We start from the raw sequence: 12,037 nt of genomic DNA on the forward strand, positions 1-12,037 counted from the left end.
TTGAAAAAGGGTATGTCTGTCCAGCACAATTAACTGCTTAACAAATGGAATAAATACATATATGAACCAAAAAGTGTACCCACTAAAAGTTAAGAAAAATATAACTAAATGTCAACTCCAATATAACTGAATATAATCCTCACTATATTACTAAAGCAATGCCTCGTCAGCATTTGATTCTAGTAAAAAAAATGTTAAAATCTAACTGGGAACTATAATGGAAAAGTACCCATGAGATATGTTTTCATTAACAGAAACACAACATCAATTGATTAAATGACCTTTTTAATAGATAGCTTAATTAAGTACCATACCTATTTTTAAATTAGTGGAAAACAGTATTTAAATATTTGCCAAAATACTCAGCGGACAACATTCTAACCTCCAAGCAGTGGTTATTTCCACTGTATTCTACACAGAGTATGTACTGCACCAAATGCAGATCAACACAACGCAGTTTTAGCATATGTACAGCTACGTATGCCATACACTACAGTCTCCTTTTTTCTCATATATATTTATCTATATAAATAGATATTACTATATATGCTTACACCACACATTCATGTTCACACACACACACACACACACACACACACACACACACACACACACACACACACACACACACACACACACACACACACATATTTAAAATGCATATGCATAACACACACATATTTAAAATGCATACGCATATACTGTACATATGTGTGTGTGCATATAATATTACAGTACAATTAAAATAAAACTGCCATAAAAGTGAACTGCCTGCATATAAAAAATGCTTTAATGATTAATGCTTTTGTCCACAAAAAGTGGACTTGATCAGTTTTATTTTAATGTTATTGTTTGGTTACATTGTTTTATTCACCATGTTTATAATTTTTTTGTGTGTATAATATTATTTGAGATAACAGATATCATACATTAAATTAGACTGATATTTATTTTTTCCCCTACCTCCCTGCAGCTGATCATTAACTGCCATCAGCTCTTCTCCTTGTCCAAGGGGTCTACTGGACCTGTCTTAGTCTCCCTAGTCTCAACCCAACCCATGACTAGGGCTGTTGAGGACATTAGGGGTGCTAGACCATAACCCTCACCACCCCATGTCAGCCATGTGATCGCCACAATGGCTGACTTCAGGAGGTGAATGTGCCCTACCACTCATTTGCATTATCAATAAAGTTGTATACCTCTTGCAGTAACGTTATTTGTGCTACTGTTGACACAGACTTTGACAGCCTATCTCCCTCTTTCTCCCAGAATGTGAGTCAGCATCAGACACTCATTCCCATCCCCTTCCACCTGGTCCCTCCAGCACCTGTGCTGTTAGCTGAACTATCAGGGAAGCATAATAGCTTTTTCGCTCTGCCCCTTGCATGCTGGTAAAATTACACTGATGAGTTAAAATTAAATCCAACTCTGTTCTAAGCAGACCATCTGCTTTTTATACCAGGTAAGATCATTTATTTGCAATAAACTTTTCTGTAAATGCATCTTTTCTACTTTAATATTGTGATCAGATCTTGAGTCTGTTTTCTTTAGTGGTCTCTCAAATGTAGGATATTCAATAGGCTATACTCTCTGGACATGTAGCACTTTGGGACAGTCTTTGCAGTATTATGACAGTTCTTTGATACACAACTTGAGGATTTTCTCTTTGTAATTCTTGGATAATTCTATTATTTTACTCTTTCATCATGACAATTTTGGTTGCTCATCTTCCTTCACTTTTGATGTATTTGCTTTACAGAAATGTCTGTCATTGCTGTACATAGCTTTAAAATCCCATATTAACAAACAAAAGATCTTGGTTCAGCTGTTTCAACAAGTACTTCAGTTTCAGACTGTAGATGTTCCCACAACTTTTCTATTGTCATTTATAGTTAGTAGTTATGAAATTTACGATCAGTAATGTAGCTAAACTAATCTACTTTTCAATCTTCTGCTGTTTAACAACAGAGATCGTAAGACACTGAGTTCCTACAATAGTGCATTTCCATGTTCCAAAATGTGAGGTGACATTTCCCATAGCTATTTGTTACTGCATTTTCTCGTGAGATTCTTCTGTGCTTGGATAGTTCCTCTCACTTTGTCCATTCAGCTGCAGATAGTCTGGATAATACATTATATACCTAGATTTCCACTTGTGCACAACTATTCTGAAAATGTGGTATTTGTGTAGTAGACCAGAGTCGGATATGACAATATCAGTTATCTCTTATGTGAAAAAATATACACTGTGATGCATTAATCCCATTTGTACTTGTTGTGTTTGTCATTGTACATATATGAGGATACTTGTATTTAATAGTCTACACATATAAGATGCATGAGTTCTTTTAAACTGGTACAAATTTATGCAGAGTCTGTTCCATGCACACCTTGGTACTTGGTATCATAACTGCTCTTTCTTTAGATTGATGCTGTGCAGATAGCACAACTCTGCATTACATGTTCCATTTAAATAGATATTTCTGGTTAGTGCATTATATCTCTTGCTCTTGTTTTCCAGTTTACCATTTATAGATATGAGTTATATTTCCTTTCATGTACTTGACTTCTCAGTTGGCTATATGATATGAAAAGTAACCCTGGCCACAACTTATTTCTTGCTTGAAAAGAAATGGAACTGCTCCTCGATTGGGCTAATATGTTACTGTAACTGCTTTCAGTTATTGCCTTTTGAAGTAACTCCAAAACCATAAAACGAAAAACACAGGTTCCCTTCACAAGTAGAAGTCCAAGAAACCACACTTCAGTCCAAGTAAGGTTATAATTGTTTACATGGACTTTTGAAGTAAGTGTCAGTACATCTCTCAAGTTGCTTTACATGTTGTTTGTCACTTGCAGTGTTAATGCAAAAATCCATAATTCTTTTTCTAGCCTATCTTGATACGTTTTGGTAGATATGCTCTATTGCAAACACTTAGATTTCCATCTCAGCATATGTTTGTACATCTGCAAATGCTCTTGACCCACAAACAAGTGGTTGGTTCTATTTTAAGAACATAGCCCCTATACCATTCTGACATCTGCTTAAAACATAACTGGCTTATTTATATAACAACATTCTACCAAAGGTGCCTCTTTAACTAGGATCAGCAGCATTTCAAAACTGCCGTTCAAATCTCTATTGCCAAGATAAATCTTGCTATAATAACTTTTTAGTGGCATATTTTTTTTTCAAATGTATTAGGCTCAAACTTTGTTAGATACAGAATCATTCCTTAAAAGGCTTGACTTCTGTCTGTGGTATTTGCTTTCTATTTGTACAATTACTTAGTCGTCACTCATTCTCATGTTAAATCACTCTATCATTTTACACTTGGTTCCTTTCTATTGTTTAACTTGAAAATATGTAATCCTAAATTAGTCATCTGTAGTGCCAATCTCTTATTATGTGATGTTTTGTGCCTATGCCCACATTAATAGGTAATCAATTGTCTATAACATATTTCAAGTCCTGAGTAACTTTTCGCTTTGGACACAATAGAAGAGCCTTTGTGGGTTCTGTTCAAACAGCTTTATTATATACAAACACATTACCATAGAAGTTTACTGACTTTAAATTAAGTAACTTATATACAAACTAACTACTGCAATCATGCAAGCTCACTCTCTGGCTGTACTCTCAAAATGGCACTGGGAATAGCACATGCTCAGCATTTATATGTGCACATTCAGTCCTTAATATGCTTCTTAAAAACACAGCACATACACTCTGCTCTGCATCCTCCCTCTCTGAGAAATAGATCACGCAACGTTAGGAATCTATTTGGCATGCAGATATTATAAGTAGTTCTATGTCATGCATATATGTATATGAATTCACTTTAGAAGATCAAATTCCCAAAATCTTGAACCTCATATGGTCGAGACCAAAAGATTGAGTTTTGGAAACTCGAACTTCTAAAATGAAACACAAAAAAAAAAAAAAAGTCGCCCCCCAGCACCCCCACACCCCCTACTTAAATATACCAACTCTGAGATCGCACTACAGTGGGGAAAAGGGAAATCTCCCATATTGCGCTGCGGAAGCGCAAAACAGGAGATTTCCCACTTCCTGTCAACACCACAAAAAAGATAACAACATTACATACACACAGAGCATACAAGAAGCCTTGCCTCTGTGTGCACGTAACGTTTTAAGGTAAGTAAAGTGTTATTTTTTAAAACTTTACATATTCGATATACTGAAATGTCGATCATATGGTCTCGACCATATGACATTCGAGATTTCAGTATTTCGATTATGTAAAGTGCTTCCATATATATATATATATATATATATATATATATATATATATGTACAGTAATGTCCATGTTGCTGCGCATTTCACACTGGGCCTGGATAGTCGACCATATCATGTGACATAAAACTGGGAATTAGTTTTAGCAACCAGAGCTGTCTCTACAGAATGTTCAGCCTTTGAAGTATTTGGAACATCTTCAGGAATGGAAGTAGAGCTTGAAGCACAATCTGGAATGGGAACAACATCTGGTTCCCTCTGAGATCTGGAGTCTGTATCACAGGAACAATGCTGCAATGATGATTCTGGTACAGGAAGAAGATGCCTGCGATTTCTCCTATACTCCACACCCTCAGATTCTACAAGGTAAGATCTCAGCTCGGCACATATGCCTGTAACTTGACCAATCTGGTCAAAACTTTTTGCCACTTGTATTCTCACTGTCTCTCCTTCCCTCAATAGACAAAGAAATCTGCTTGATTTATCATAAGTGGACTTCTGTATTGAATGCTTCTTGAATAATTGAGCCTTGATAGTTTTGTTGTTCTTAGCTTTAGTTCTCAATAAAATGGAACTAATCGATAGCGTAGTTCTTGTTTCCCTGGAAAGAAATCTTTGAGCGGGTGAGCCAAGAATATCATCATGGGGTATGCTTCTGAGATTAAGCAAATTCAAAAAGACATTGGTATTGTCACACTTTGACCTTTCAAGTAATTGCTTTGCACTCTGCACTGCAGGTTCAGCTAGACCATTTGACTATGTATACTCAGGACTGCTAGTAACATGTACAAAGTCCCATTCTCTTGTAAATTTCTGAAATAACTGACAAGTAAATTGAGTACCATTGTCAGAAATAACTTTGTGTGGACTACCATGGAGTGAGAAATCATGTTTCAACTTAGTAATAACAGTAGCAGACGTTAATTTAGATAATAAGTCAATCTCAAACCAATTTGAATAAGAGTCTACCAATACTAAGTAGTGTTGATTGTTCCACTCAAAGATATCAGTGGCTACTGTTGACCAAGGCAGTTCAGGAACTGGACTTAGCTGAAATGGTTCTCCCTGCAAATGTGGCCCAGTGCCACTGCATACTGAACAAGAAGAATGTACTTTATCAATGTCTTTCAGTAATGAAGGCCAGAATACCAGTTCTCTCTCTCTCACCTCTTAGTGGATGAGGAACCTGGGTGACCATGATGCAAAATCTGGATGTACTCATATTATAAGGAAGCAGGAACAACAATTTTAGGACCTTTGAAAATAATGCCATCTTCCATCAACATTTCATCTCTGTAAAGAAAACAGGTTTGCACTTCAGGTGGTACACTAGATTGCTTTGACGGCCATCCAAAATTAATGTAGTGATTGAGTTTTTGTAAAAATTGGATCAGTCTTTGTGCGATCTCTCAACTCATCAAGCCTAGTGGTAGAAAAATCATACACCTCAATCAAGTCAAAGTCAAAATTCTCTGCATCAAGCTGTTCTGTTGCATTTTTGGGTGATCTGGATAAAGTATCAGCCAGATAGAGTAGTTTGCCTTTAGTGTACATGATTTTGAAGTTGTACTTTTGCAATTTCAGCATCATTCTTTGTAATCTCACTGGTGCTGAATGCATAGGCTTCTTTAGAATAGTAACTAGAGATTGGTGGTCAGTTTCAATCTGAATAGCTCGACTATAAATATAATCATGAAACTTGAGCATACTGCATCTCAGTTTGGATAAGTGTTCTAGATGCATAGACTACTGGTTTGCCCTCTTGAAGAATAACTGTGCCAAGACCACATTTTGAAGCATCACAGGAAAGAGTTACTGGTTTGTTCACATTATAGTATCTTAATGTAGGTGGGGTGATAATTTTCTGCTTGAGGTCTTCAAATGCCTTCTGGTGTTGTTCTAATCATGATCCTGCAACATTTTTGCACATCATCTCTCTTAAACGTGCTGTCAACTCGCTGAAGTCTAGTATAAACTTGCTTAAATAGTTGACCATGCCTAAGAAATTCTATAGAGCTTGAACATTGTCTGGTGCTGACATCTCAAGAATACCTGGTTGCTTGGTGGCGTCTGGTCTCAAGCCTGTACTTGTAAACAAATGACCTACATATGCAACTTCTGGTAGTCTGAATTTGCACTTCAGAGGGTCGAGCTTCAAGTTCACTTCACATGCTCTATCTAGAACTCTCTTTAGGTTTCTGTCATGCTCTGCTTCACCATTGCCTCCAACCACTAAATCTTCTACAGTTATGGCACAAAGATAACCCGAAAAAAGTTGCTCCCTTGCACGCTGGAAGACTTAACTTGCAGAATTTATTCCAAGTGGTATCCTTAGGAATCTGTATCTGCCAAATGAAGTACCAAAAGTAGTTAGTAATGAGGATTTGCGATCAAGCTTCACCTGCCAAAATCAACTTTTTGCATCCAAGACAGAGAAAACAATGGCATTCGGTATTAGGGCTGTGACCTCTTCAATTGTGCGCATTGGATGGTGTGGTCTCTTCAATGCCTTGTTCAAATCTCTTGGGTCAATACATATTCTGATTTCATCTGAGCCTTTTTTATGAACCGCTACCATAGACATCACCCATTCAGTAGGTCCTATAACTGGACAAATTACACCTTGCTGTACCATTTTATCCATCCGAGCCTTATCTTTATCCTGCATATCTATCAGAACTTTTCTTGCTGGTCTGACTACTGCAGTGACATCTGGGTCTAACTTTATGTAATACACAACTGGAGGTTTGCCCAGCTTATCATCGAAAACATCAGCATACTCTGAGAAAATGGCTTCAGAAAAGTTGGAACTAGGATATGCAGTTATGTGATGAACTTCTTTGGTAAAAGAAAGCAGATTCATTCTCAAACTGTCTTTGACACCCAGTAAAGATTGCACTGGACTTTGGACTACATAGAATAATGAGTTTTAACAGTTTTTGACCAAAGAACACGAAAGCATCACTGAGCCTTCGGTTTGAATTTCTTCACCTCTATAAGCAACATGTTTCACACTACTGGCCACATTGAGTTGCTCGTTAGTTCTCACTTTAGCAAATGTGTCTGCTGATATGACACTGAATTTTGAACCAGTGTCTACTTTAAGCTCTGTGGATTTATCATTTATCCATGTTGTACAAAACACTTTGCTTTCGGCCAGTAAATTCACTGCATCAACTCTCTTGCCAGTTACTGATACACCATCCACATAGAAAGTTGACTGCTACCTCTCCACTTGATCAACCTGCTTTTTTGTGTGACCTTTCTTTACAACTGTGTGAGGTTCACTTGATTTGCAAAACTTTTGAAAATGGCTCCATTTTTTTTTACATTTTTTTTTACACATGTGACACTGCTGACCAAATACCAAGCATTTCTCTCTTTTAGACCCATGATTTGCATAACAGTTGCAGCAATTAACAATAAAGCTAGACTTGGGTTTTTCTGATTCATGCTTGTACTGCACTGCGAAATATGCTTCTTTAACTGAACTGATCTTAGAACTTGGTGGAAAACTACGTGGTTTCCCTGGTAAGCCAGCAGGGGCTGTGGCTGCCATGTGCTTAGTAGGTCTATTTCTGTTTGCCATGTGTTGCATGCTATCTACATTTGCTCTGGAGCCTACTGAAACCATGCTCTTGTCATGTGCAAGCATACTTGTGTGTTTTTCTGTCACTTCATGGATCTGACAGATCTTAATTGTTTTACTCAATGTTAAATCATCATCACAAAGCAAAATCTTTCTCACAGCAGCACTATTAATACCACACATGAGCTTGTCCTTTATTAAGTAATCTTTTAGGTCACCAAACTGAAACGTTTTGGCATTGTTTCTCAGATCAGTTATATAAGCTGCAGAAGTTTCCCCTGGTTTCTGATCTCTAGTATAAAACAAATGCCTCTCTAGTGTAATATTTGTCTGGAGGTTACACATTTCTCTGAACTTGCGCTTCAAACACTTGGGGTCTTCCTTTGATTTGGCCTGTACAGCAATATGATGGTTTTTACTTTCTCTGTCATACACTGCCGGTGCATACACAAATAAATGCTGTCTTTCTATGGCCTCTAACCCAGCTAAATTTAGCAAAATGAATGCCTTGGTGCATGCATCTTTATCTGAGTAAGATGCTTGTATAAAAATATTGTACTCTTGCTCAAATATTTTTTCAATTCTCTGCAATATTCTGATCAAATACAAGTGATAAAGGCTTTCAAAATCCATCTGCCATATTAACACATATCAGTGAAGGGTTTTGCACATAACCATGAACACATACACATACATATACGCCAGGAATTTATGCCAGTACCTGTAACTTTACCCAATAGCACAATACACTTCTGTGTACCTGAACTTTGTGAAATAAGTCTCTTGGGTACTGTAATGCTCTTAAAATCACTGTATTGCAAGAAATCACTACTTATCAGTGTAGAAAACATATCAAATAACTGCAAGATATAAAAATGAACTGAACTAGGCAAGAGAAGCTCAGCGTCAATTAAATTTGGAAGTAATGGCACTTTGCGAATAAACTGTACACAGCACAGTGAAATTTCCCCAAAATGGTGGTACCTTTCTAGGCAGTTCTGTGCAATGCAAGAAACACTCTGTAATGATGGCATTTTGCGAATATAAACACCCATCACAAGAAACTTTTCAAAATGGCTATACTTTGACTATAGTTGCAATTTGCACACAAACTCTTCAGAATATATGCACAGTAATAAGCACACATTGTAAGCACTTTTACACACTTTCAGATACTTTGAATATCTTTAGTTATCCCCTTGATACAAGACAAAGCCATAGTTATGCCAAAATATGCAGTTGCCTTGTTTTATTTATGCTTAATGTGCCCTTTTTGCCCTTATATTTATTTTGCTTCTATAATCTCTTTTCATGCCCATTGTGCTTTTCTTCTGCTCATTTTACTCTAAGCATGCCTGTTTTGCCTTTAACATATTAGTTTTGCCTCTAAACATGCTTATTTTGCTTTTAAACATCTTTACTTAAACATTTCCCTTAGTTAATAAACTTTTTGTACCTCCCACTTGTTTAATAACGTGTTTTTTGCCCTTGTAATGCCCCATTTTGTCCTTTTTATGAAATAAGTAGTTTGCATGTATTCTCATTACCTTTGCTTCTTTTCTGGCTCTTTTTTGTGCTCATTTATCTTAGTTTACCTTCACTGTCATCTCTGCACCTCACAGCTTTGAATCTTATTCTCTACAATCCCGGTTCTGACATCATTCCGCTCTCCTACTTTGTACACAATAGAAAAGTTGTTGTGGGTTGTGTTCAAGCAGCTTTATTATATACAAACACATCATGATAGAAGTTTACTGACTTTAACTTAAGTAACTTATGTAGAAACTAACTACTGCAATCATACATGCTCACTCTCTGGTTGCTCTCTCAAAATGGCACTGGGAATAGTACATGCCCAGTATGTATATGTGAATGTTCAGTCTTTAATATGCTTCTTAAACACACAGCACATACACTCTGATCTACACTTGTGTACAGCTCTTTGGTAAACCTCCAGTGCTGATGAATACTAAATGAAAGTCTAAGGAAACTGTATCTTTTTAGTAGTGTATTAAATGTACAGAGGTTGATACTTTTGACATCCACCTTTGTCTGCCAGACTCCTTGTTTGTATTTAGCACTTTAAATAGCTTATAATTTGGCACTGTTAAAATGACTTCCTCAACTTACAACATTTATTAATGTTCTGTCTTAATTACTATTTTGAGATATTGTGTAACAAAGCAAATGTAGAATGTATCCTGCTTTAAAACAGTGATCATACTACCACTCATTCTGTGTTATGAATTGCCCCTTAGTGACACCTAAGCTTTTTCACTTCAGTGTTTGCCCTGTTCTATTCCAAAAGTTACTAATAATTTTTCTCGACCATATATCATTGTCACTACAACATGGCTTACTTATTCATGGCAAAATTTCAAAGAAAGCTAAAAAAATCAATATAGTCAAGAAAAGTATTATTGCTGTGTGTATATAAAAATGTTTATGATCAGTCAGTCTTGGATTTTACACTGTAGATGATTTGCATTATCTTTTTAGTTTCCCCCAATACAAACAATCCAGAACAATAAGACATTTTACTTCTATGAATCATACAGTTTAAAAGAGACTTTTCTACTTTTTATGCATATTTTCAAACAGTAGTATGTTTTGACCTGAATGTTTTACTTCATGCACTAAGTATGTTAACAGTGTGCATGTAACTCATTTCTATTTGCCTATTAGATCCAAAGCTTCAAATGTACCTTCAGACAAAACAATGCACCCTTGACCTGTGTCCAGTTTAAAATACAGTACTTGCATTGAACCTCAATATTTCATATTAGCAGTCTCTGACTTGTAGTCGGTCATCAGTGACTCTAATGTAAATTCAAACTTCACTATATGATCCTTCTTGCTTTAACAGTACTCACTACTATTATTTGTTGGTGTTGCATAGTTTCCTGTTTCTGCTCAACAATATGCAAATTCATTTGAACATACTTGTCTTTCTTTTTTACACTTTTGCAAAATGTTTATTTCCAGCAATGATTTTACAATTTTGACTAAAAGTAGTACACTACTTCCACTCATGCTTGTAGTCACACCTAGTACATAAATCCTGGGTTGTAACTGTACTTTATTTGATGTGCATCTTTTCTGATTGTCTTTCTTGTTTTTATTTTTATGATGCAAATTAGCTTCAGATCACATTTCTGCATTTTTCTTTGAATCACCCAGTAATTTTATAATAGAAATAGGGTTGGAAGGGAAGATAGTATAGACAGAAGTTGTGAATACTAAGCAGAGAAACACACAAAATGACAACAGGAAGGAAAGGCAAGAGTGTGTGAGAAGTGTATACTACTGTGTGTGTACAAGTGTAAGTATTTTTAAGAAGAAGGGTAGAGGGAGACAGTAGCAAGAGGAGTGTGCAAATAGGAGGGAATGTGCTGGAAATGTAGCAGGAACAAGCAAACAAATATAGTGCAAATATTGACAAGGGAAGTAGTGACATATAATGAGGAGCAACAATGAAGAAAAGTGGACTGACAAAGGGCAAGCAAGTGGTGATGGGAAGGATTGGACTATAAATGCTAGATAAAGAGTGAAAGGATGGGGAAAACAATGATGGATGCCAGAGACAAAGAGGTAAGTAGGGCCTGCCAGAGTGTCCAGAGTAGAAACTAACCAGATTTCAGTTACCTCAGTGGCTAAAATCATGCATAGGTACTCTTCTGGTGTCTGATGGGTGGAGCCATCCATGTAATTCTGGGTAGTAAATGCAGGCATCCAGCTGATGGTCTACCACAGTCCTAAACAATCACTGCACTTCCCATCAGGAGACCCTGGAGGGCCCCTCTGCACCATTCTCATATGAGGAGTTTTTGTATCTTCTTGATAGGCGGCCATTCAGCCGCCAGAGAGACCAATAGGTCAACTTTTATACAGTAGCATTCTTTATACTGTAAACACACAAATCTGTAAACTGCTGGGAGCCAAGTGAAAAGCACATAGTTCCCACCTAACCACTATTTACACCACTACTGACCCTGTAGAAAAAGAAAATAAATAGATAAAAGCAAAGCAAAAAAAAATAGTAATGTGTGTTTCTCTTTAATAAAATAGTTCATTTCTGTCAGCAATACACAACACTTACTCAGACATGCAGAGATAATGTCTAAATTTTTTTGACATACCATCCAGTCTTTCTGTATATCATGGACTACTGAAAAACATTAAAAAAGTA

Source organism: Protopterus annectens, chromosome 2.part1 (genome assembly GCF_019279795.1).
Source record: "Protopterus annectens isolate FY-2018-M chromosome 2.part1, PAN1.0, whole genome shotgun sequence".
Lineage (NCBI taxonomy): Eukaryota > Metazoa > Chordata > Ceratodontiformes > Protopteridae > Protopterus > Protopterus annectens.